The sequence below is a fragment of the Ptychodera flava genome, chromosome 3, assembly GCF_041260155.1.
Source record: "Ptychodera flava strain L36383 chromosome 3, AS_Pfla_20210202, whole genome shotgun sequence".
Taxonomy (NCBI): Eukaryota; Metazoa; Hemichordata; class Enteropneusta; family Ptychoderidae; genus Ptychodera; species Ptychodera flava.
Genome location: NC_091930.1, coordinates 45,118,279 through 45,145,464, shown reverse-complemented (window position 1 = coordinate 45,145,464; position 27,186 = coordinate 45,118,279). Strand labels below are relative to the sequence as shown.

At 38.0% G+C, this 27,186-nt stretch overlaps 1 long non-coding RNA gene across 1 annotated transcript in view; it reads right to left on the bottom strand.

Moving 5' to 3' along the window:
• LOC139126893 (uncharacterized) overlaps nt 1–25,384 on the bottom strand; it is a 33,968-nt gene extending 8,584 nt beyond the window's left edge. Inside the window, exons 1-2 of the long non-coding RNA XR_011550860.1 lie at nt 25,249–25,384; nt 24,385–24,599 (exon numbers count right to left, since the gene is read on the bottom strand). This is a non-coding gene — a long non-coding RNA (uncharacterized lncRNA). The remainder of the gene's footprint in view (nt 1–24,384; nt 24,600–25,248) is intronic.
• Nucleotides 25,385–27,186: the final 1,802 nt, after the last annotated feature.

Here is a 27,186-nt window from a genome sequence, read left to right as displayed (position 1 = left end):
GGAATCATACCTGCAGCGTAAGACTGTAGCGAAGATATAAGTCGAGCTGTAGTCTTCACTCTGCAGTGCAGCACTGTTGAATCCGATGTATTTCTAAAACTGACTCAGACAACACTCATAACAGAACAGAGTTTCCGTCAAGTAACAATATTAGGATGTATCTACGGGCGAGATATGTGTCACTGCAAATATTAAAGTCCGTTTTAGACGAAAACATTGACGTCCGAGATCGGGATTGACGAGTTGACACAGCACTGAGAGCGTTGTGGCCACAGACATACATTATATTACCATGCCCTGCCGGTCGCATTTTGATTGGTCGAGCTGAACCACGTGACTGACCACAAATATAGAAATAACGGGCGACGCGCTGACCATTAACGTTTATTTATGGGCAAGGGCGAGAGGAAAGCCAAAAATTAACGGGCGAGGCTTGCCGAGCCCGTTAATTTGGCTTTCCTCGAGCCCGCGCCCACAAATAAACGTTAATGGTCAGAGCGGAGTCTGTTATTTCCATTATATTATCAACGAACCGGAGAAAACCGTCAAAATTTGCGAAAATTATTGGAGCGAACGACAACTGGGCCCCAGAACTGAGCAATACGCGACGCACTGTCACGCGCGCGCTGTAGAATATTGGCAAATCCGGAGATATATTCAGAAAAAAGTATCTCAACTTGGCCCACAAGTGCTCCATTTTATTTTGTGATTGATTATGATTTACGTTTGGGCTGTAAAGTTACGATTCTTTGAGTTGTTCATCTTATTATTCATATTCACGGGCATGTAAACAGACCATTACTGTGTATTTGTGGTCAGTCACATGGTTCAGCTAGCCCAATTAAAATGCGACATATATAATACACAGTAATGGTTTGTTTACATGCCTGTGAATATGAATAATAAGATTAACAACTCAAAGTATCGTAACTTTACAGCTCAAACGTAAATCATAATCAATCACAAAATAGAATGGAGCACTTGTAGGTCAAGTTGAGATACTTTTTTCTGAAAACATCTCCGGATTTGCCAATTTTTACAGCGCGCGTGACAGTGCGTTGCGTATTGCTCAGTTTCTGGGGCCCAGTTGTCGTTCGCTCCGGAAATTTTCGCAAATTTTGACGGTTTTCTCTGGTTCGCTGATAATATAATGGAAATAACAGACTCCGCTCTGACCATTAACGTTTATTTGTGGGCGCGGGCTCGAGGAAAGCCAAATTAACGGGCTCGGCTATTTTTGGCTTTCCTCTCGCCCTTGGCCACAAATAAACGTTAATGGTCAGCGCGTCGCCCGTTATTTCTATAATATAGTACTATGTGTGTCATCGAACGGAATCTTTCGTGTTCGAGTTCGCCAAGGTCGTAAGCTTGTGAGATATTTTCAAAAGTCATGGCACTTCTAAGAATGAGCATTACTGTTTCGATCGTGTCGTTACATTTACGTTATTAAGCTATTTCTTAATATTCTCAATAACGCTGAAAACTATGGCTATCCATCGCTAGCGCGTAGCGCGCTGAAAGCTATGTCCGCTGATGGCCGACTTGCCTTGGCATCGATACAGCGCGAGACAATGTTTGACACGTTCACGTTACCAAATCCGTATGTCTGATTGGTGGAGATACAATTCGATGTATCAAAATTTCAACTTCATGGGATTTGTGAATGAAAGTATCTTCTGGGTGACTTGCCGCTTTACTCATTTAATGAAAGTAATCCGCGTAAATAAAACACAAATCGAGACGAAATTCATGCAGTTTGTTACAATAATTTTGATCCATCTACGTCAAAAGGAAAATAAGAAGACTGTTCATGTGATAGATATATAATCCCATGGAATTTTTCTCTGTTTGACGTCATCGTATTAGTGTTTTTCGCGGAGCCGAACAACTTCTTGCCTTCGGCTCGAAGTTGTACGGCTCCGCGAAACACATCTCAAAAAGAGAAAAAATACCATAGGATTATATATATATATATATATATATATATATATATATATATATATATATATATATATATATATATATATATATATATATATATATATATAACAAAGTGTGGGTATCCGGTTGTATACTTCTATAAAATACCATCAATGACACTGGGCGCGCATTTGTTTCGATGTGGCAGACCAGAATGACTATACCTAACTAAGTTTTCCCCTGGGCACTTGCATACCAAGTTTAAAAGCAATCGGACAAGCGATTTCAGATAAAATGATTTTTTGACCAAAAACGGGGAAAATTGCCCGCCAAAGCCAAATATGAAAATTTCACCACAATTTGTGGACAGACAGACAGACATACAGACATACATACATACACACATACACACATACACACATACATACATACATACATACATACATACATACATACATACATACATACATACATACATACATACATACATACATACATACATACATACATACATACATACATACATACATACATACATACATACATACATACATACATACATACATACATACATACATACATACATACATACATGCAGGCAGGCAGGCAGGCAGACAGACAGACAGACAGACAGAGACAGACAGACAGACAGACAGGAAGGACTAATTTATAAATACAAATAAATAACTGTACAGATATTTATGTCTTTTCAGTGCTATCATTATCGCGTTAGACGTAAAATGTATAATGTTTCAGTCGACAAAATCAGCTTAACTGTGCCTCTATGCAATACAAACAACGAAACCTTTTGTGTACCGTCAAAAGATTAAACACTTCTTCATTTAAGCTTAATATTATTGGACGTGTAAGCCATGATGCCCTTGCAGTACGTATTAGGGTACTGTGACATTGAAGTTTGTGGCAGACAGGAATAGACTTTGCATAATAACCAACACATAGTGACGTATGATGACGCAACATTTACATCTTGCCAATAGTGTCTAAAATGAACCACTCTGCAGGTTACATTGGGGGAGATCATACGTAATCGGAGGGGCAAGCCCTCTCTCCCCCACATAAGGGCAGATCATATGTAATCGGAGGGACTAGCCCTCTCCCCCTCTCCGAATCATTCACACCATAGACTTCGTTACAATACGTCAAGTTCAATGAGACGTAATTTACAGGAAAAAAATCGCACAACTTGGCTCACATAATTGATTGCTCTTGCCAGAACTTGTTAAATTTCATGGCTTTTGAACTTTAAGGAGAATACTTTTGGTAAAACATATTTTGAGGGAAGCGAAAATATTGGCGATACCGTAGCGTAAGAGTCCGTCTGCTTCGCCATGAACAGACGAAAACTTCTATGAAAAAGCTAAACGCTAGTAAAAAATGTAGTCACAAAATAAATATCACAAGCACAGTTAAAGATGTAACACTGTACACCCCTGAATTGAAAATAAGCCTTTTAATGACCCTGTGACGTCATGGATCGGGTCATTTGAAGGTTGAAGCTGATAATTCATAGTTATATTGAACATAAAATGACGGGCAGGTCACTGATACAGAAAACTTTCATCGTGTGTGGTATGGAGCCAAGGTGAGAAAACTGAAATGTCATTTTTGAATATAGGGTTGCAGCTACTTGAGTTCGACTCATTTTGTGAGTTGTCAACTAATTTATTTAATGCTTAGTCAAATATTATAATTGACTCAATGAACTCCAACACAAGAAAGCACATGAATCAATCGGGGTCAATGACTCCCTGCTCTCATTAAAAGAATTTATGATCGGGTAATTTACCACCAATTTAATCAAGCAAGTAATATCCTTCAACAAGTGCTTTTGACGTAGTAACCCTTTCCAGACTCAAAGAACACACCAGTATCTATCAATTATTTTACTCCAAGAGTTTTGAAATGAGCCCCCACAAGTGGTAGGTCAGAACAGAATTGTACAAACTTGTGAGTCCGAACATCTGTCCTAGATCTGCATTTTACCTTATATAACTTGCATATCAGCATTCATTAGGGAGAAATATAAAACAATGAAATATTCATTGTAAGTTAAAGTTTTTGTCTCTTTAATGACAGAAAACTTTTGCTAATGAGATTGACATTTGACTAAAAAGATACAAATATCTTACATAAAATTTGTATACTGAAATTATGAATATCCAAGGGATAAAACTATCAAAAAGGTATGGTTTACGGCAAAACAATAGTACTGAAATTATTCTTGAACAGCACGACCTAAAAAAGTCCCGACACTTCATCGTCAGAGTAGATATAAGTCTAACAGTTTTCAGAAGAAGAACAACGCGCCACATTTTATAAGGTGATCTTAGAAGGACATATGGATCAGGTCTATGTCATTTTTGTAAGAGTAGACGTGACATTTACCCCGAAGAGAAGTTGAAGTAGCAGGGTTGGAGAGGATGAACACGTACATTTCATGTGTTTACACTTACTTTGGATTCAGTGTAAGTACGCAGTGTTTCTGAATACCTACACATTCTAACTTTACGGTCTTCCTTCCCTTAACCCTTTGAGCGCCAAAGTCAAATTTGTCTCCTTTAAAAAACATACACAGTCAATTTTTTTCAGACTTTTGCCGAAATTTTGATAAGAAACTGTAGCCAATGAAATATGATAGCCATTAGGTTCAAAATTATCATAGAAATTACGGGAAAATTCATAAAATTGGTAAAATGTTGCACTAAAATTTTGGTGGGAAAAATTACAGCACTCAAAGGCCTAGGGTTGATTGTTGACAAAATCATCTATATTTGTAAGTTAAGGGGCATAGGTACTTTTACAAGTCCAATAAAAATAGCACTGTTACCACAAGAAACGAGTTTTCATTGGCAGTTACCGACATTTCTGGCCGCAGTGGCAAGTGGGTCGAAAAGTCAGCAGCTGGCGAATAAGAAAAGATTTGTCTGCATCAGGCAATATTTTGACGGGCTGTAATTTGCATATGAATGCACCCGACTGATAGTCATAATTGATTCTATTCAGACGGAGCAAAACAACGTGCTATTTTTATGACAATTGGATCGCCAGGCAAGGCTCATCGTCTGCGTTTTGAATCGGAACACTTTTCATCTTATACCATCGTATGCCATCTTCACCACTAATTGACGGAGGAATTTTCAACATTTCTGATAGGGCTTCCATTTTGTCGTACGTTTTTCTTGCTCATTTTAGCACTGGCTATCAAGGAATATAATCTAACCGACGAAGAGTATTTACTGACGAGAAGTAGAATAACAGAACAAATGTCCTTCGTTGCAGTTTATGAACACTTTCATTGTAGGAAATATTTTTCACGCAAAATATAGCATGTGTCTATTAACCTTTCACTGTCTTGTTTTTATTTTTTTGTAGATTATTTCTATTTTATTCTCAGCTTAATGACTGTGATATTCGAGGCCTCGATTCGTTATACATGTACTTATTCGTTTGTCTTCCAGTCTGAAAACAAACTTTCAAAAAATACCAGAACAAATATCATTTCCAAAGTCTTTTATGAAAATATTTTGCATTCTTGTAGCAATTGCCGAATTTCCCTGCCGCACGGTCTTTTGTTTTTGTAGCAGACAAAAATTGTAATGTTGCTTAATCTTGATGACATATCGTTGGCACGACAGTGAGCGCGCTGGTTTTGGCGGGCACAGGCCGAACAGCCTTCAAAAGTGCTCGAAGAATCGTCCACTGATAGTACGCTTACCAAAATGAGATGCGAGTGTTTACAAACTTGTCACAATGCTAGTAGACAAATAGCAGGTTTTTGATCACTCATTAGCGCTTCAAGGATATTTGACGAGGAACATTTGTTGTGCAGAAAGCGATAGTAACCTGACACGACTATAGTTCTTGTATACGAATAATTAAAATACAAAGGTAACGAAAAGCCTGCAAGGTTCATAAGGAAACCCGTTTCCAACCGACCAAACAGCTGCCCAAGGATTATTGGCTTCGTTCCAATCACCGCGATTCATTCAAGGAACTCGGTTTGTAGGCCGGAAAAGACCATCCGCTTGACTTACTATATTAAATCTGGCAAAATGCCCGTAAAAACCGGAATTAACACTGACGCTCCACTCATTGTTATGTAAAGATTGGTTTGTTGAGAAATTGCAACTCTTCTCTTCTCTTTTGTTTATCGCGCTGAACCAGTGTTGGAGAATAACACAAATATTGTCACGAAGGAATCGGGCGCTTTCGGCACTAAAAAACAACAACAAAGGAAAGCCAAGTGATGTCGGCAAAGTTTTAACGTATGTGATCGTGGAAATCCTGCCGGTGGCTGTATGACCGCTGCAGGGGAATACAAAATCCTGATAATATCGCACCAAGACCCTGTTTTTGTCACGGTACTTTTTCGTCGGCGTTCACAGCACAACGGTACTTTTCAGTCTGACCTCAATACTGCATGCTGTCCGACATTTCATGTAATAAACCTTACAAATGCAGAGGCAGATTTTTTTTTATTTCCTCGTAATCTAGGTAGACTCATTATTTTTCAAATATACGAGGCTTTCTTCGATGCTCAGAGATAGAATGCCATTTTCAGTGTCTTCCTTATAACAACTTTTGAAAACCAAAGTTTGTAGGTCTGTAAGCGGCAGGAGTGAAAATTATGCGCGACTTATAGTTCTATGGTATGTTCAAAACATTATTTTAATCAAAATGAACATGTTCTTGGACATTTCTATATTAATATCTATATATAGGACCTCTGTAAATGTAGTACAGGACACAACATAAAATGGGGCACTGTAGTACGGAAAGGGAGGGTGGTATGCTTTTGTATACCCGGTGCAGTTCTTCGGCCCAGGCAAACTTGCATACATTCGTTTTCGTCTGTTGTTAAAAACAGGGACAAGGGAAAGTTCTGTAACGGAAATATTTTGAGCTTCAAAAATAAAACTACTCAGACGGGCGAGTTCAAAGTTATTTCACCGAAAATGAGCTGCAGCCAGACAACAATTTGTGACGGGCGGCAAAGTATGTGACAGGCGACTCTTTGGTAGGCACGATGGAACATCGACACGTTAATTAACGCTGCTTTTCTGGCCGGGATAACCCTACTTGACAATAATAACATTGTACTTTCTGCGGTTAGGCTTGAATTCCTGACAGCATTCTTCGAGCCGAATTAAGCACTTAAGAATAAACGAACACGATCAGCTTGGTATGGATAGCGCGCTTGCACGCTAACAGACAAGGTGGATTATTTTCCCTAGACCATGGCCGCCATTTTGAAAGTTTAATTTACTTGGCCTCTACTCAAAGAGCGTGGACGACGAGTTTTACACTTCAAACCGTGCAAACGATTCTTTTGAGGATATTTTCAATCGATAACGGGTATACCACTGACGAAGGAAAGTAGCGTGAATCCGTTAAGAAAAGAAACACAAATTCTTTTCTCTTCGAACGTGAGCTTTCGAAAAGCCCGTCGGTTGGTAATAATGTTCAACTTGTCCTCTGTATGTGTCGTTTATAGTACTTGAGAAGTTCATGTATCCCTGTCGCTGTCGTGCAATGCTACTCTCGTATATTGGCGCCAAATTGGAGTCAGGTAGTGATGTGTTCATTGACCATGATTTGAAAATGAGAGTCTCGCTCCTTTTCGAATGCACTTCGACAACCTTTTGCAGCAGCTCTGTTCCCGGTTTACTGACAAATGTGATCGCGGATGACCCACAACTTTTACAGAAAGAATATTTTCATACTGGGTTTTCATACAACTGCGTCAAAGTTCATCACGTCATATTATTGGAACGGGATCTTTTGTCAACATAGGACACAGGGTCTCACCGCAATTCAGGACTTGGTACTCGGGTATCGTCTAAAGGAACTGTCAGCCACTTCTCTGTTGAACTTCATGGCCAAAAAAGTGTCACAAAAACAATATTGTAAGTTGGGAAGATGGTCTGTTGGGTTATTGAATCCTATTTTTACCGCTAATAATCAAGGTATTCATATGAGCTATCATGGACGTGGTTGACAGTGAAAAAATAGAGGTTTCTTTTGTCATCGCCTTGCACCCTCACCGAAGACACGAGCAATCGTACTGACGAAAAGTGTTCAGTTACGATGGAGTTTCGTAACATTAAAACCTCGAGATACGTTGACAAAATCTTTTGAAAGCATGGTATAGAGTTATTTTATGACGTAAAAGTGAGAAATAGATTCTCCAAAGTTTGAAAAAAAAACTTTGAGAGAAGCTTTGACCATAATCGTCGTCTTGCTTGTTCTTTTCAGTGAGCAATTTTAGATCAAAAAACAGTTTCCGGTCAAAGTGCATCGTCTGCTCGCACGGCTTGTTAGCCAGACAGGAGTCTTCCACTAACCACGCCGTGCGGGATACCCCCACTATTTTGCGTTAAGGAGTTTGATGGAATTAGAAAATCAGGCGGACCAATCAGAGCACGCGTTACACTCAAAGAGAAAACCACGCCTACCTTCCAAACGCCGACCACCGCACTGTTTGTGCACAGCTTTTCTCTCGATTTACTTACTGGTTTACTAGACTTGGTTCAAGTGCGTGATTGTGAGCATGTGAGTTGTGTGAACGTCTGGAATGCAATGATTTGTGTTCTGTTTTCATGTGAAATGTGTGAGTAGGATTATGTGAACGCGTTGAGTGGGGTGAAGGCGATACAGGGGAGTTTTACCCGGCACAAACTAACTCACTATACTGCTATAGCTGCACAGACTAAATAAAAACGCGTTCGATCGCTACCAAATTTTACACGAGGAACTTTTACAAATCATTTTATTTTTTGAAAATTCACCGACTTGAACCAATTCTCTGGTTTACCTTCGTCCTGTGACACCCAAATGGCTCAAACGGAGATTTAGGAGTGGGAAGGCAATCTTGCCCGAGTTTAATACAGGATTTGAGTGGGGATAAAGTTACGGGCGATTTTCTCGTCATGCAGAGAAGTGGCGAAAAGTTCCGTTTCAGTGATCGTGGGTTACGAAATGTATGGCAACGCTTTGTATCGTGTGAAGCGTTAGATATCTCCCAAAGAAAAAAAATCGACGAATAAATATGGCGATAGTGCAGAAGATGACTTTGAAAAAACTGACGCTTGTAGTCTATGAAAAATTCACCGATGAGTAAGCTTATATTGCTTGCTGACGCTTGTAGTCAATGAAAAATTCACCGATGAGTATATTGCTTGCTGTGATGAATAGGTCAATTTTTTTGAACAACACCCAAACAAAATCCGGTTCTTTGATTTCCAGTTCTAGCATATTTCACAAAGTCCTAGTCCATGTTTTCGAGCCATGCTTCTAGTTGTTTCTCCCGCGGCGTGTCGATGTTCTGTTCTGGTAAATCCTGTTCATCGTCTCACAATGTTTACGATTTTCCAAAGATATGAACAACAGAATAGCTGCCGGCCGCGCCAGTTGACAGGACCACAATGTCTGAACAACGGCTAAGTAATGGCTTTATCATGAAATTTTGAGGTCAAAATTTTAGGAGTGGTTAACAGATTTACTTCGGCGGGTAGAACTTTTCTATTTGCGCCGCGATCTTTTGAGTTTGGCGGGTTGATGTTTTCACCTTACAAGTTGAGCGACAGCTGGAAATATCTTGCGGTACGACGCGCTGGCGGCTGGGCCTTTGTTTTGACGTTTTGAACACATCGGTGATTTCAGCAGTAGATTTCAGTAGCATGAAATGTAAACAGCGACCACGAATACTTGTAACACTGAGAAAAAAGTGGGAAAAGACCTATACTACTACATTCGTAGTAACCGATTATCTGATTGGCTATTTACTGGTCACATACAGTCGTGTGGTGGCGCTTTAAAAAAACACGATTTAGGGGGTCTATCAGCCAAGGTCTGATTTCGGGAAGCATCCAGCTGCCCGGAGCGGAGACCTTGGCAAGCGAAGATGGTCAAAGTGAGTATGGAGCACTAGCGTATCTTGAAGAATGAGATACAGTTATCTATCAAAGGTGAACGTAAAAACATGAATAGAAAGTGAATATCCGATTATCGAGCTCTGAAATATCGAAGTTAATTTTACTAAATTGATCTAGAGAACGCAACATAGTATGGGAAGTTCATAAAAAATTGAAGGTATGCTGAAGGGTAAACACGATGCAATAAGCATCCCTTGATAACTATTCGATGCGCAGATTCTTCGAATAATTTGATTTGCCTGACCCTATGGTATGGGACATATCTGAAATAGCCCACTCCTTAAATGGTTTTAACTTAAATCTACTCGATTAGAGCTGTATTACAAATCAGTCCGTCACACCCTTCGTTACAGTCAAACTTATTCTCATTTCTAAGTCATCTCTCAAGGTCAAAGGAGGAATGCTTGTAATATATATATATATATATATATATATATATATATATATATATATATATATATAGTTGTGCACCTATATACATACTAATTTATTAGTATGTATATAAGTGCACACATATATATATATACATATTTATATAAAATTATCTATATATGTATATATATGTATATACATATATTTGCGCACCTATGTACATACTAATTTATTAGTATGTATATAAGTGCACACACATATATATACATATTATGTAAAATTAGATAGATAGATAGATAGATAGATAGATAGATAGATAGATAGATAGATAGATAGATAGATAGATAGATACGTATGTGTGTGTAATCAGTAATATTGTTAGTGTTGACAAAAGCAACATTAATTTTTTTGTAAAATATGAAGGAAAAAAACAATTCTAATGAATAAAGTTTCCAAATTAAAGACAATGGGTTATTTTATACTAGCGTGGAAGGTAACTGAATTGGCGGGCGAACATACCAGTAGACTTCTGAATCGAGACTCGGCAATACATGTGCGAATTTCTATTCTATTAAACACTCTATAATCCACATCGAAATGCCTTGAGGTCAACCTGTCAACATAATCTTTATCAGCGTAACGCCCAATGTTATCGTTGACAGCTGGATTTAAATCCGGAATTACAATTCTTTTATCGACAACAACATTACACATTGGACCTACTCCTTTGCTTTGACGAGATCTTGCACCGTCGTGAAGCCAAACAAATAAAAATTGTGTGCAGGTAGGTCGGAGGATTTTTTATCTACTAAAATTTAGAGAGTTCATCCATTTATTTTTGAAAATATGAAAACAATATCTATGTTCGGCGGGTTTTTAAGGGTCGGTTCGGTTACCGGAACACACATTTATTTTCTGTTTGTTCTGATAAGAACAGAGCTAATTTCTTAGAAAAAATATCAAAAGCTACGGCTATCGTTTCTCTAAAACGGAGAGCAGTTAGAAGGAACAATCTTTTCAAAGCGATGAAATTTTGTTTGACAGACTATAACACTTTGTAGAATGGAGCTGGAATAATGAATCACACTGTACGCCTAAAACAATGGTACGTACTGATCATCATTGAATATAATGGGCCTTGTTTCTCATCATGAAACCGCACAAAAGAGGTCGTTAGCTGTCATGGGTTGAACGATAATCACAGCGGTGTAAAAAAAGCTCGAAAATGACTGTCACACCAATTATGTTGCAACTCGTTATTAATAGTTTCCGTGCATGTGAATCGCCTATAATCGTGAAACAGCTGGGTAATTAGACAAAGTCATATCATACATTTGGTATATCCCTTTCACAAAATTTTGTCGTTTCTTTCTTAATTTTTGCTGACGTTGTATGTGAAAGTTTCGAGATCGAATCGGATGAATTGTTGGCGACCGGCCGAAAATCCACTTGATCCTAAAGATGTCATGTTACCGCCAAAATCGAATGCAGACGACACATCCGTGATATGTGTTGAAATGTGCATAGCTATAGGAGTATAACCTTTGGGGGTTGAAATATTGTCAATTAGATCTAAAGTAGATGCCTGAATCTTTTATCCCATAAACGTTTGCTGAATTTTATTACTTCTGTGCGAGTTAAATATATTTCTAGACAGACAAAAAGACTAGAGTGCATGATTATTCAGATGAACGACTGGGTTTGAACCGAAATGCAGACATCGTACACTCCATCTGCCTCAGAACGACAAAATGCCTTTCCTTGCCGTTTTCTGGTTTTAATAATCTGAGGTAGAGTGGAATATTTACCAGTCATCCGACTGTATGACCAGTTAGGATAGACAGACGGCAGAAAAGCGAATAATAGGGCTAGTATGACCTGCTGGCGCTTTTTGACCCAGTTATCGAAGTGGTATGATTCTTCAGTTTCAGCCAATCACAATCGTTCAGACGTTTCGCTATCTTTTTCAGCCAATCAAAATTATTCAGACGTTTCACTGTCTTTCAGTTTCAATCAATTCTGACATATCACTGCTTCGTCAAGTAGGGGAAAATACCAGGCGACGGCTCGCATATTACATCATCGATTTTCTTGCGATCCTCACGGGCGCTCTCCCGTCGAGAATTTACGGATGGTCACAGAAATGCTATTCAGTCCACGTTTAAGGTCATTGCACTTCTAATAACAGTAATTCCTTTGGTTCGCGGGCGACTGCTTTACTCACTCAAGCTTGATGCAAGACTTTAGAAGGGCGGCGGGGTTCGAGATTTGGTGAGCAGAATCGAAGGCACAATAAACGTAAAAGTGGACAAGAGGCGAAGTAGCCAATGAAAACAAAAGTAGCGAGAAGTCTTTGTTTTGGAATATCATAGTTATACGTTTCATATTCTAGAGGTTATGTCACGCGTTCGTGGCTGCCAAAAACTAAGCAACGAAGATGCATGCAAAATTAAAAAGTTCACCTATTCTTTAGTAATATGTACCTCAGAAGTACTTAAAAAGTAGTGTATCGTAATTTTTTATACTTTTACAAGGCAACCATTCGGAAAATTCATAAACGTGTTCCTGTGATCAAATTTTATCGGTCAAGCGTAATGTAACCCTTATGATAAGATAATCACAATGGTCAGGTTTACGGAAATTTGATGTAAGAAGGCATGTACTGAGCAACTCGGTGCATATACGTATATCTTCGAACTAGTCGGTTTATTCTAACTATCAAAATCACAAGACAAGAAAAAATTGTTTTTAAAAAAGCTAGGGACAGAAGCTTTAAGATAAAAGTGTTACCTCTATTTGCTTTGTTGTTATCGTCAGCACAGATATTATCGGAAAATATGATTTGCCAGATATCCGGAATAAATTATGAAATGTCAAGTCGTCAGTGAACGAATATTGTGAAAGGGATTAAAATAACGCCCCATCTCGTAATTTTGCTTATGAAAACCGCTAATTTCACAGCACAGTGACAATCTTCGAGGCCAAACCTAAAATTTTGTTTCATCGTACTTGGCGGGAAAGGGTAGAGCTTTGGAGAAATTTGGATACTTGCAATCGCCGGATGACAATAATATGAGTTCGTGGAACAACGGCCTTTTCTGTGATGAAATAAGTTACTAGTTATGCAGGTCTTTTTCTGCTTGGAATAAAAATAGTTTCTTGCGTGATTTGACATAAATTTTCCCTGCGAGCATTGGGGCGTTAACGCCTAAAAGTGACCGACATGGAAAATGCTTATAGGAAGATTCTTGTACTGATATCATGGATTGCCTGACGTCAGATACTGATAGCTCACAGAACTATCTGTCCACCAATGCAATGTAAGAACTGTATATATTACAAGATGCAATCTGCAAAAAAACTAGTAACATATGCAAGCTTGTGATGTCAACATTGGTTAGTCCTGTCAAGACGCAAAAACATTTATCGCACGCTAGGGAGATTAACAACTCCGATCCATGGCTCAACAGTCCCAAAATTATCTTCCGACAAAAGTGGGTATCTAGGAAGTTCATGTCAGTGGTGGCAACCATAACAGTGGTCTGAAAGCAATCGCTATGACCCGGTTATATATTCGCAATATTCAGGGAAGATTATAATTGGTGACAATCTACTGCAGACGCCTTATAGAACACTTAATATCACTTCCGGCGAACAGATATCAAAATACATGAGAAATATTGTTGAGTCGACGACAGATATGATAAACTGGGTGTGCAGGTCAAATCGATGACCCGGATGTACTTGACTCTAATTCTCTGTGGAGAGCACGTGTATGTGGGTGTGGACACACCCACGGTCTGCAATCAAATATCACGGTTAGATAAATTGAATAAAGATACCAAAGGTCAAAGATCAAACAATGTTGTTCGCTTTGGGTATATAAACATACATACATTACGTAAAACTACTTTCGTTGAAAAATTTAGGATGGCATTAGATCCGAATGGGAACCATGTCAAATGCAGTTTTGCCTTTAAAGCGTCATTAATTTTAACTCTTGATAAATTCGCCATTTTTATTTGTTTCTTTGACAATGACACAGTTTGTTGTTCCTCTCTAAAAATCGTGTGTGTGTGTGTGTGTGTGTGTGTGTGTGTGTGTGTGTGAGTGTGTGTGTGTGTGGTGTTGTCGACAAATATGTGTATTGTTTAATCGATTTGACAAAAAGGACATCGCACTTTGTATACAATGGGTTTTGCTTGCAACGTACTTTATGGAAGACAACAAAAATACGCCTGGATTTTTCTGAACAAGAATGATTAAAGATATAATTGGGTTTTTTTTATTTAAAAGTATATTTATTTCGTCTTTCATAAGTCTTGACATTTAATAGTGAAAAAATTACATTCTTTGAAAAATACTAAGTAGAATATCAATTTTTTGAGCTTGCGCTCTCAGATACAGCTCATTTCTTAACATCATTATTGAAGAAAAAGTTCTGTGAATATTACTGACATGATACTTATAAATAGACCATTTTGCAACCAAAATAATAAGATTTACAATATTTTCAATTTTCTTTGTTTTCAAAGTTATTCTTCCTATAACAGTTTCAAACTTTAGAGTAACCCTACTTTCTACAATATCACTTACTATATTTTCTGTCATCTCCCAAATATTTCTGGCCACAATACAATCCCAAAATATGTGTCTTAGTGTATCTACTTCACGACAATGCGTACACAGTGGAGCTTCAATTTTTTTCCATTGAAATAATCTGAGATTTGTTGGTACTCGTCGTATGGTAAATTTCCAGTGAAAGCTATGTAACTTTGTCTCTGGTGTGACTTTTTTCGCTAATAGTCATACATTTCTTTCATTAAATATACATTTCCACTCTCTGTTCCACATTTGAATTGCATTTGAATTCGTTAAGAAGTCTTCTAACAACAATTTATAGACAATTTTTGTTGAAAGTTTTGAAATGTCGATGTCTTCACTTCCCTTACTAAAAATAAAAGTATGCAATATGTGATCTACTACTGGACATAATTGTTAAAAGGTAAACCTGTGGTCCTTTTCCAGGAATTGTCAAAAACACATGGGGATGCTATACACAATATTGTTCCTTGAGCTCTTATAAAACCAGATTAAACATTCCTATAAAATTTCACAAGATTATTTTAATGCTTGTTACTGGCATTGTGAAATTTTTTTGCGAATTTCTAGAACTGTTGGCCGGAAAACTTGCGCCTCACGAATATAGGTTGCTGACCGACAAAAAACCCACACATATCGTAATTGGGACAGTCCACGAAAATGTCGGCCATGCACAGTAATTAACTTACGACATGCATGTCAGTTAGTCTTTGTAGGTCGGGCAAGATAGAATCTGCCAAAACACCCTTGATTTCAACGTCCTTGCCATTAACGCCATTAACATTCTAAGGACACGCCAATAGTATTTAACTCGACAAGATACTTACGACATGCAGGAAATATTATATGTTTTTTTATAAAGAGCACTTTTGTTAGTGAAAACAGGTAAGGGCTTTCTAACAATTCAAGTACCTTTTTTCGTACTAATATAAAGGATTCGATGACGCATATATTTCTTTCACATTTTTCCACTGTGCAGTTGTACCAAAATAGAGCTCGTCACTTTGTAGGGGTTGCGAACGAACTACCGCTGTGTCAGAGTGTTTTGCGATCCAGTATCAAAATAACAGACATGAATGAAGAAAAATAACTGAAAACAACAATAATGGCGAAGAAAAACGAAAGAATGACACATTTTACATTCATTTAATAACTCAAAATATTAGAATTTAAAATCGTACACAGAACCTACGATATTATTTCGATTGTGACTAGTATGCACATGGTTATGGAAAACCCTAACCCTAAATTGGTCTCTTATACTGTTCCTGATATTGCAGGGAATTACCACACTTGTGTTGCCTTTATTTAAATACGGAAACAGGAGGTTAGATTGGTTGTATCCGTTTCATCCTAAACCCACTGTATCTGTCTATATCATGTATTTAACCTTTGTTGTTCTGTCAAAAGTGTGAAAAATTTTGACAAAAAGACCATAACTTTATGGCGTATAAATTATTACAGTCCAAGCTAGGATACGTGTCACGTCAAAAATGAATCTACGCGAGAAGTTAAATAGTTTACAACTGCTGAAAAGGAATATTACTAAATTTAACACCTTCGTAGACGCGGCGAATATGTAGAACTCAGTGGCCTGCTCCGACGTATTGGATAACCTGGTGAATTTCCAAGAATACAGGCTCAGATAAGGGTCAGTTTTATTGTTCGCGATGAACTCCCCCAGATTGCCCGTCGTCAATACCACAGCTTGATCTCGCCGTAACCAGGCCTACTTGACTGAATCGCAGCCGGGTCAACACTACATCTTTTGTCGGGCGACAAATCTACTTGCTTAGTAAGGACGGGTCGCTTTAGATAAAACATACCTAGCTGGTCGGCAATACAGACGATTGAGGCGAACGTTCACCGCAAAATGCTGACCTTAACTACTGAAGTCTACACGCTAAGGATATATCACACCGTATGGTGATTTCGAGTCTGTTGTGTTACATATATATATATATATATATATATATATATATATATATATATATATATATATATATATATATATATATATAATCTAAAAGGAAGGAGATGCCTAATAAATGCCTCAAAAATTTCTACATAAAAATTAAAAAACATTTCTTAATTTCTATATAATATATATATATACAAACATATATATATATACATATATATATATATATATATATATATATATATATATATATATATATATATATATATATATATATATATATAAGTGTGTGTGTGTGTGTGTGTGTGTGTAAACATATATAATTTGGCCATGAAATTTTTGTTGTTTCTATTAGGTATCACCTTCCTTGAGATCTGATTTCACTGATAGTGTTGAAAATATTTAAAAAATGGCGTCAATCAGGGAGCTATTACAGCCATTATCAAAACCATTCGATTTGAATATTAGTATTTCGCGACTAGGTACTTATGCGTCAACCTTGTCATAATTTTTATATATTTCAAAATAATTCTATTACCATTTTGCTATTTAGATATATGATACAGATATATAATCGGTCTTGTGGACTTTTTATTGAATTTCAAATTTGTAGTGGAGAACTTTTCACCATTTTCCTTTAATCCAATAATTTTATCTGCGCACATGGATTTTTAAATTTTTTTCGATTTTTTATTTGTTTATGATCAATTCATGATCGATTGCCAGTACCTGAATTATGTTGTTTTTCGTGTTTTCGCCAAGGCAGCGTATTTTGTTTCATATTTTAAAATGAATAAAGCATGTTCTTTTTACAAAATACAAAGAGTACTACTACGCGAATTTTTTTCTCTACTCTTAACGCTTTGATTTATCTTTCTTTGAAATCAGTTTTCATTGACACGGAGACTTAACCTATATAGACGCATCCTGTAAGTAACCCTTCAACAAAAGGTCAGCAGGAGGTCAGCTGTCTGGCAAGCACAGAACTAAATCCATGCTGACATTTGGAGGCGACTATGGATCACGGTCATGAAACCTAACGATCAACCACAATATAAGTATCAGTGGTAGTCAGTCTGAGAGCTATTTTTTAATTTCCTCGCCATATTTGCGGAGACAGTGACATTGAATGTTCACCGAAAGGCAGATGCATTTATTTAGGGAAGTTGACATGGGTGTCTGTGAATTTATGTTTTCAATGGTAGAGGCTAACTCACTTGCTAACCTTGCGACCGTTCGCAAATGTCAACCTGACCTTAACTTGACCGTGAGGCTAAAATGTAATTTCGAGGGAGAAACGTCACACCGAACATTCTCAGAAAACTTAGGTTTTCATGGCTGGGAATATGGGGCCAAGTTCATGTACTGATGTACGAAATTGGCAGTGAGAAAGTCTGGTAATTTAGGAAAAATCTGAACATCAATGTGTTTGGATTTCCGTCTCTTTTTGGATTTCTTTTTCTAAATATCTCCTTTCACCTTGGCGATAACGGCATATTGTATTGAAATTGTAGTCTGCTTTGGAACACAAATTTGAGATATTCAAGGAATTTTCTCGTCATCATCAATCAAATAATGCGCCCTACATTACCTAGATAAGTCAACTTTTCTTTCATAAACAGAACACTGAAAGTTAGGGTGTTTTAATCACAAGAATTGAAGTGTGTGTGTATTATATATATATATATATATATATATATATATATATATATATATATATACTATATACTATATATATACTATATATATATACACATACATATATATTTATATCTATAATACAAATCTATATATAAGTGAATATGTGTGTATAAGTGAATATATGTGTATTTATAAGTACATAATAATATATATATATATATATATATATATATATTATATATATATATATATATATATATATATATATATATATATATATATATGCATGCTATTTTAGAGTAAGACTTCTGTCACAAAGGTCACTGGGAGATATTAAATGATACATATGTATTCTGATATAATGATGCCAGACAACCTGCGCAGGTGTTTTCGCTTCTGTGTTTGAATACGAGATGTCCCTTAACCCTTTGAGCGCCAAAGTCAATTTTTGTCACCCGTATGCAACACAGACCCAGTCAATTTTTATCAGGATTTTGGCCAAAATTTTGATCAAAAACTGTAACCAATGAAAATTGGTGTCCATTTTGTCCAAAATTATTTTAAAAATTATAGAAAGCATCATTCAAATCGGTAAAAATGTTGCACTAAATTTTTTATGGGAAATATTGCAGCTGTCAAAAGGTTAAAAGGTACCTGCCCCAGCTGTTTTTTGCATGATTACCGTGTACTTGCTTTGCCTAACAACTGAACGGTCGCGTGGTGTTAACAACCGGGCTTGGGTTCCTCACAATGTGTGTATATTGGACCTTTTAATTACACTGTGTACTCTAAAATTGTTACCAAGTACATCAGTCAGCGAGTGGTTGACTTAAGCTTCGTTCTGAATAGGCAGTATTTAGCGGGCACGGGCGTGACAGAGCGCTGAGTTGGTCAAAAGAGGTGGCGCGGAGGACGCTACTAGACGAGGTACAGGAACTCGATGGGTCAATCTCAGGCCAGGAGAAACTGACCGATAAAGTAACTTACATTGTTACAGGGTAGGAATGGCGGAGATCCGAGATTTGTATGGTTTTGAGACGCTCATATTGGAAGTAACGAGACAATGCCGCGAAACGATCACGACATCGTTGACTATGCTGTTACACAATTTCATGTGCACAGCGCATGTTGTTTTCACACATGTTAAAATTTGGCATTTATAATCGTGTTTTTGGTTGTAAAAAGGCTGGAATTAGCAGGATTATTTGTTGAATACAGTCAGACATGTTGGATATATATTTGTGGAATACAAAAACATCTGACCGGGAAATCATTCAATAACAAAGACGTGATAACACATTTAAGACCCCGAAGTTGGACTACACCGTGACATTGTAGGTGACAAGTTGACTCTGATGTCATTACCAGCGTTAGAATCTTTAAAAAATCAATGTAGTTTGGAAATCAGACACAGAAATTAGCTTTAGAAACTGTATGTACAAAGTAAAGCGAGAAAAGGTAGTTTGACCCGGGTACCATTTAAGTCTGTACCCACATGTATATTTGTTTCTTATGAATTTAAAAATGGGAGAATTTGGTCAGTCACGTTATCTGCAGAGCATATCTTTGTTGATTTGATTTCTGTGATTTTTATTACCCCTGCATGTGTGTGTTTTTTAGGAATCTTGATAGCTGTTGTAACGAGTGTACAGCCGATAGCACGTATTGCGTCCTAAAAACTATAAAACTATGGTGCATGCTTCCTATCGACAGAAGTCCTGGTTTCCAAATGTGAAGAATGCGTCGATCTTGTCAAAAAATTCAATCAACAGTTTTGACAGAATTTTAAAATTGTCCCGTTGCTATCATATCACCTCCCTTCCCCCAAGTCTGACTTATCGGGTACTCCAGGTTTTTTTTAGTTAGATAGTTTGGCCTGGCACTCATGTACAGTGCACATGAACAATCAAGCTGAATGGCTGCTACACATTGGCACCTATTTTTCTGATATCCATTGACTCCCTGGTATCTATAGTTATATCTCTTTCTGTCAAGACGTGCAATAAACAGAGAAAAAGCGACTGAAAGAGGCTTTCTAAATTTCTAACTTCCTCCAGTAGTTTTCTTCCTCAAAATGTCGAGCACAGCGTGGCTAATAATCTTAGTAATCTGCCATTGCCTGTTAAACTACATTTAAACGAACTGCGTTGACACTCATTTTGAGTCAGTTTGATTAAGACTAAATTTGTCCCCGACTCAGAGAGATTTGATACTGAGTTTAGGATTATGCATGTCATTGCATTGCTAGTCATTGTTGATTACGATGACTGAACTCAGCAAGGTATAGGAATTAGGGCAAGTGTAAATGAGATGAATACGGTACGACTTGGAAGCAGTAACCCATCTTTGCGGTCACCTCAGAGGCGTCCCTCTGTGTCTGTCTGACTGTCTATCTGTCTTTATCCCCCCTCTCCTCTCTCTCTCTCTCTCTCTCTCTCTCTCTCTCTCTCTCTCTCTCTCTCTCTCTCTCTCCCCAGTTTGCCAACAAGTTACAACTGATGAACTGTATACCGTTCATTCGCTCCACATTTGGCTCTGAAATCGAATTCTACGTCCCTTCTAAGAATGTGTCTGCAATAAAAACCCTGACAGTTTGAACTCTTTCATCATAATATTTGTAATTCTTTACTCTAAAATGTTACAGACTATACGTAAGTTGTGATTAAAAACACCGGGCGGATTGATTTTTTCGCTACAGTCAAGGTCAAGCCATGCTCTGTAATTTTTATAGGTTTCCTAAAGAACACCACATATTTATCTTAACACCATAGTTAAAATGCTTATCTTGGACACGTTTTCTTGTTTTAAAATTTTTGCTTCACCTCTATGCATTCTCTGAACAATCCATGTAAAAGTTTGCTTCCTCTTTATTTGTAATCCAACGTCTTTTTTCACGTGTCAAAATCTTTCATCATATGCTGATAAAAAAACCGTCCACTACCATTCTGCAACTTGAACGTATGCAGCGCGTATGTAGGCCTTCCCGCCAAAAATGCATGTCAAATTTCAGTCGAACATTACAAACTCAAACTCTTCCGAGAAACGTGTGTCTCGTTCAGCCTTGTCGTCCCGACTGAGAATGCAACCCTCTAACTAACTTGAATTAATCACACAGCCAGCACATGTTCGGCAACAACTGACGGGAAATCACTGACTATTCAGTGCACGAAACGAGTCAACGTTTTGTGTCGTACGCCGTCGACCGAACGTATCGGCAAGTAGTAAAGCTATGCCGCCATCCCTCTGATTAATGCAGATTTTGCCAAATGCTTATGTAGTTTTTGTTGACCTTAAAATAGATATCTTGTTGTCAGAGACACAGGTTTATTGTCACGAAATCGTTCGTTCCTAGCGAAGTGTTCGCTCAGCCGCCTACAAATAGAGCGCTGCCGGTTTATCTGTCGTCTGACTTCAAAGGCAGGGAGAATAGATACCACGCGTGAAATCCTTGGTTATTCCAGGCCGGTCAGTGCCCACTTGGCTTTTTGCCCTCCATTCAGAAGAAGAAAAGTTTGGCTTTTTACCAAAGTTTTGTACCAGCGAGTAGTCGTTCACAGCACGAGGGAGTGACCTGTGAAAGCTCTCTTTTCTCTTTTTGAAGTCGAGTAACGGACGAGGGAGATACGCTGTTAGGCTCGTTGACTGAAAGACTTCAAATCGAACCACGACCAATTTCAAATAATTGACAAAGAGGGCCCTTTTACGTTCATCGTCATTGTCATTTTTTCCTTCAAACTTGCAAATTTTGGATAATCATCATAGCGCAGTTTTTGTCCTGTACGTGTAGTGTAGGCTCGGAACCTTATTTGCAACATGAATCAGCCAATACTAGTAAATTCACACTTTTTGTGGGAGTAACATACCGAATCTGCGTTAGCAGTTACTCCACAGATACTACACAATCAAACGCAAATGTCCTGTCATTTAATCAATGCATTTATACCCACACTTGTCGACTGCACAATCCCTCTACATTCAGACAATAGTGAGAGGGCCAAAAGTAAAAAAAAAGTTCGTTTTCTGTATGCCCGTATCCTAGATATAAAATAGCTCGGTCGGTTTGTAGCTTTCCCAGCCCCTTTGCAAGCTGTGTTCTGAATGAATGAACAAACTGGTCAATTCAGGAGTCATTTTTTCTCTTGAAAACGCGAAGTTTAGATATTATTCAATTAGTTAAAAATGGGTTGTGTTAGGTCATTATAACCACAAGATATATTTGTATTTTGGTCGATCTGACCCATAAAAGTCAAATTATTCAATCGAGCGGTGGTCAGAGCAACTAATACATCGTCTCGACTATTGCATGTGGACCAAGAATTTAAGTTTTTTTTAATGGATTTAAAAAAAAACCTTAATTCGACGGGATTTTCTTGTACACTTTAAGTCATCTTTAATTTGTGAATTCGTAACTGAATAAGAACCAAAAAACTTCGAGTGCAGGCAAGTTCTCTGTCTTTGTTTTTGGCGGGAAAATCTTATCAGTCCAATAGACTTTTTCGCAGCGTTCGTTTGCCTCTTTAAGAAGCAGTCACCGAGTCTTACCTTCCTTAATATTAAGGAATATAAATTTACCAAAGTAGCTTGTTACCGTTCCCTTAAAACTCAGCGTGGCGACAAAACCTGGCAGTGGCAATGGTACGCGCGATGTGCCTGCGCGGAGATCGTTCGGCGCTATGGATTGCTCGGCGCTATATAGTGCGCCGCTTTCAGCCAATGTTGCACGCGACTGGAAAATCTGACCGCTTTGCCACAACTGAAGTTCTGTTAAACGATAGTAAATGATCGTTTTCGCTACTTTGTTGTGGTTAGGGCGACTCCACTGTTGACAAAATTTTTGATAAAGTTTCAAGGCCAAACTGGATCCGCCATTGCTGCGGTCGCTGTGGTAGGCTATAGTATGGATGGCCATGCTCGTAGCGCACAGGGTATAGAGACGCTGGACTTGAGACGAAATCTATCGAAATGGAGGCATTCTTTTCATAGAGCGTACAGTTTTGGTGAAGTCAGTCTTCCACATTTTCTATCTTGAATTGATAAAAGATCGGAAAAGGGAACAAAGATTGTTAGTTGTGCCCTAATTTTCGGACACGGCACAACTGGACTGACTTTAATTTAGTAGCACACTATCACCGCACCATTATATCTAACCCTCAAAACTCAGTATTTTGGGGAAAATGTTTTGTCAAAGTGCGTCACCCCAGTCAGTAAACCACATTATTATGCCTAGAACAGCATGTTTGATAATTTCACTCCGAGGAAAAATAACGTCACAGTGTGTTACGCTGTTCATGTTCTACCCGACGGATTGCACGTTGGCGGAAGGTTGCGGACGGCTGATATTACTTGGCACAATTTCAGAGCCGTTTTATTTTAAACACTGACAGCGCTATCAGTAAACGGTTCAGTAAATCAAGACAAGCAGAAACCCCATCTCGGAGAATGGAAAATGAGGGGTAAAAAGCGTATTGTTGGAAACACAAGCACGACACGTCGTGTCTAGACGCCTGGGAATTGCGACCCCGACCTCGATCCAACCGACGTACGTGTTCGTTCGTTCTCTAGTCTGGTCCTCAGTAAGAGAGAAACAGAGGGGTTTGGATTTTGTCAGTAGCTCCGGCGGGCAGTAAAAATCGCGCCTGCCAGGGAGCAAGGCTTTTCACCCGCCGTTTCTTTCGAGAACCCAAGTGAGAGGAACCTCTCAGTTATGCCAAATATCGGGGTGGCACACTATAAAATTTTAAGTGCGCGGTAAAAATAACGCAGTGACCTGAGCCGTTAGGAAAGACTGACGCCGAAGAATATTATCAGTTAGTTGTATCAAGCAGTCTGTCGTTTTCGTCTGCCTCTATACCACTTACACAATTTCCATTTGTTTCGCCATAGTTCAAAATATTTATTCCAGCGTGTACACAGACCAAAAGTACCGGCGAAGCATGAATTTCAAGTATTAAATTTCGAGAAGTCTGGACTTACCGGGTATGAAAGGTCCAAGGGACTTGTCGGCGGCGGTTACAGAAAATCCAATTTCTCAATTCCCAACGCGCTTCTCTCGCTGACCCGGCAGGTACAGGCTAGACAAGGCAGGCTATAGGGTACGGCAGTCTACCATTGTGCACAGAGTGCAACCACTTTTAGACGTCCACAAAAGGGGTTCTTGGTATAACCGAGACAGACGGAACGTTGGCCAGCTGCGGGCATGAAGGTAATAAATTCATCCATAGGTGTAAAATTAGTGAGCTTTGCACGCGAGGTCGCTTACACTAATACACCTTTCTTAGATGTACAGGCTGGACTAACCCAGACAGACGTTTTCGAGTAAACGAACAGTGAGTGGCAATATGCTCAATCACAACGACCGGCAAAGTACTAAAGCTTAAAGGCCTAGAGAGTAGTTCGTCAGAGACCACTTCGATTGAGGGCTGTTCTCCCCGTCTGAAAAGATGTTCTTATTGCAAACAGATAGTTTCCCAAATATGAAACGAGGGACGACCGGGATTTTCGGTGACTTACGTTTCAACCACGGGGCGTTAAATGTAATTCTCTTTTGACTCCATACAAACGTGATAATCGGCTTCATTCAAAATGGCCGACAAACCGAATGAGCAGGGCTATGTTGGTCGCTAAGGGTAACGGGGATATTTCACAATATTCGTTATTCTATCCTGCCAGTTAACAAATTGAGTTATGAAAGGAAATAAAAAAAACCCGGGTACCATACTCGTTTAACTTGCCCCCGTATAAAAACCAAACAGGTCGAGGAACCACGGCAACGCGAATGCCGAACGAGGGTCCACTGCGAACATGATGGGTAAAAATATTAACTGCGAATGAAACTACCTTATTGTGGCCTCGTAATCACCACTTATATACACAGGTCAACTAAGAATTGGGTCGAACTTGTGCAATGTAGCATGTCCCGTGGAGGGTCCATTGAAAACGGATGCACTTGGATGAATACAGAACTACCTCATCCCTAGTGGAGAATAAAAGAAACAAATTATCTACCTGTACAGGTTGTATGTATGTATGTATGTATGTATGTATGTATGTATGTATGTATGTATGTATGTATGTATGTATGTATGTATGTATGTATGTATGTATGTATGTATGTATGAATGTATGTATGTATGTATGTATGTATGTATGTATGTATGTATGTATGTATGTATGTATGTATGTATGTATGTATGTATGTATGTATGTATGTATGTATGTATGTATGTATGTATGTATGTATGTATGTATGTATGTATGTATGTATGTATGTATGTATGTATGTATGTATGTATGTATGTATGTATGCATGCATGTATCAATCTATGTATCTATGCATCATCTATGTATCTATCTATGTATCTATGTATCTATGTATGTATCTATGTATCTATGTATCTGATGGGGAAAAATGTGAAAGTTACATATACAGCTACAGTCACTTCTGACACTTATTAATTTACTTCACACTTGGATATTTCTTATGTGTGATGTATTTCTTAATTTGTATGTATCTATGTATGTATGTATCTATGTATGTATGTATGCATGCATGCATGTATCTATCTATGTGTCTATGTATGTATCTATCTATGTATCTATGTATCTATGTATGTACTATGTATGTATCTATGTATCTATGTATCTATGTATCTATACACGCATAATACATAGCTACGTAGATAGATGGATCGATGGATACATAGATACATATGTAAACATACATACATACATAGACACATATGTATACATACATAGATACATATATATGTACACTGTTAATATCTGTGAATGAATGAATATATGTATAAGGCATATATTTGGATATATAAATATATTTAAATACATGTATTATATATTCATTCAAAGTGTTAATATATATATACATACATATATATATATATATATATATATATATATATATATATATATATATATATATATATATATCAAGTAGCGTCTAGCGTATGCTTTTACTTTTAAATTGTGTGCAATTAAAGTCTAAAAATACTGGTTCTATCGAGGAGACATTTACATTGCCATACGCATGAAATGAATTATGTCACCCTTCCCCGTACAATTTGACATCACGGTAGCTTGTGAATTAACGGTGTACAGCAAAACATATGCGATAATATTGAACTTATTTGGGCTTTGGTGTGGGTGTGGAATAAAGTCCTCGTGGTGCAGTACAAAATTAGTGAATTTGATCATAGAAAGCGATCACAATGCCGATGTGGTTGACTAGGTGATAAGTTTTGTACATTGCCTACAGGTGTCAGACGATCACGTGACAAAATAATTAGCTTACTGACTCTTGTTTGCGACTCGGAAAGAACTTCTTTCATGGCGATAAATTAAAGGTTTCTTTCCCTTTTATTTTTCTCTTGTCCTTGATTACTTTACTTTTGAAGTGTTGATTTCAGAACGTGTTGAATGTTTGTTGTTTTTTGGCGGCAAAGATAATCTGCTCACAGTGGGACAATCGCAACCACCAGAGAGAGCGAGAAAGAACTGTGGTTATTGGTGACTCCTGTCAGTGCTTTGACAGCCGTACCGAAATGACCAACAAATCGATCGGCGGACGGCAAAACTACAAACATTATCTAGCACTCCCTTTCCTTTCTCCACGGGAAACAGAAATGGCGTCCGTAAATCGCGGCCTCGCGTCCATTCAAAACGACACTTTCTTTGAAATAGAACGTTTATCCTTTGTGGCAAAGCTAAGCTGGCTGCAACCCTTAGTCACCCAGACATATGAACTTTGACCCGCCTGTT